This window comes from Lactuca virosa, chromosome 8 (assembly GCF_052849685.1).
Source record: "Lactuca virosa cultivar CGN04683 chromosome 8, Lactuca_virosa_CGN04683_v6, whole genome shotgun sequence".
Lineage (NCBI taxonomy): Eukaryota > Viridiplantae > Streptophyta > Magnoliopsida > Asterales > Asteraceae > Lactuca > Lactuca virosa.
In genome coordinates this window covers 55,091,838-55,093,202 of record NC_136433.1, presented here as the reverse complement: position 1 = coordinate 55,093,202, position 1,365 = coordinate 55,091,838, and positions in this window count along the sequence as shown.

The following is a 1,365-nucleotide window of genomic DNA, read 5'->3' as shown; positions in this document are numbered from 1 at the left end:
AAGCCCACATATATAAGAATGAATGATTTACACAATCAACCCATATATTTAATTAGTCTCCTTTTGATCACTTAATTAATTCCAAATTAATTCTTGATCAATACTAATTAAATAACCTTATTAATATATTAGAACTTATAATATATTAACCAACCTTAAGTGTTATTTCTCTCATTATAGTCTATCCAAATGCATGATGCCATGCAACCCAAATGGACCATGCCGGGTCGGGTCAAGTCTTACCAATTATAGTTATGGACTTAGACATTAATCCAACAACCCATGGGTACAGGTAAAGGTTCTGAACTCCCATATGGTTTCTGATGTTGTGCCTTAACTCTTGCACAGGTCATACACTAGGCCACATACTTTTCAATATTGAGCTTCATCGTCGGCCACCAGTAATAGGGTTTTAGGTCCCTATACATTTTAGTGCTGCCAGGATGAATCGAGTACATGGTTTTGTGAGCTTCTTCCATCAGAAGATCTCTTACTCCTCCTGTCTTACGTACCCAAATCTGGTCTTGGAATACCTTTAGTCCATGACTGTTTATACCGAACACTAACGTTTTTCCCAAACGTTCCTCCTTTCGGTCGTTCTTTTCTGAAGTTTGTTCTTGAGCTTTCTTTATACTCTCCATAATTGTCGAGACAACTTCTATTCTCAACGCTCTTGGCCTTTTTCTTTCACGATTGACTTTCCGACTGAAAGCATCAGCGACAACATTTGCTTTACCGGGGTGGTAAAGTATCTCACAGTCATAGTCCTTAAGTAACTCTAGCCAGCGTCTTTGCCTCATATTCAATTCTTTCTGATTAAAGAGATATTGGAGACTCTTATAATCAGTAAAAAGTTTGCACTTCGTGCCATAGAAGTAATGCCTCCATATCTTTAGAGCAAATACTACCGCTGCCAACTCCAGATCATGAGTGGGGTAGTTCTTTTCATGCTCTTTCAGCTGTCGAGACGCATATGCTATCACCTTTTCTCTTTGGGTCAAAACACAACCCAACCCAACACCAGACGCATCGCTATAGACAACGAAGTCTTCAACTCCGTCGGGTAGAGAAAGAATCGGTGCTTCACATAACTTCTTCTTTAGCAATTCGAATGCTTCTTCGTGTTTAGCACTCCAAGTATAAGTAGCTCCTTTGTGGGTCAAAGCTGTCAATGCAGTAGCGATCGAAGAAAAGCCTTGGATAAACCTTCGGTAATATCCGGCTAATCCCAAAAAGCTTCGGATCTCCGTGGGACTTTTCGGTTGCTCCCATTTCATCACAGCTTCAATCTTTGCTGGACCAACCATTATCCCTTCTTGGTTGACCACATGACCCAAGAATTGGACTTCTCGAATCCAAAAATCA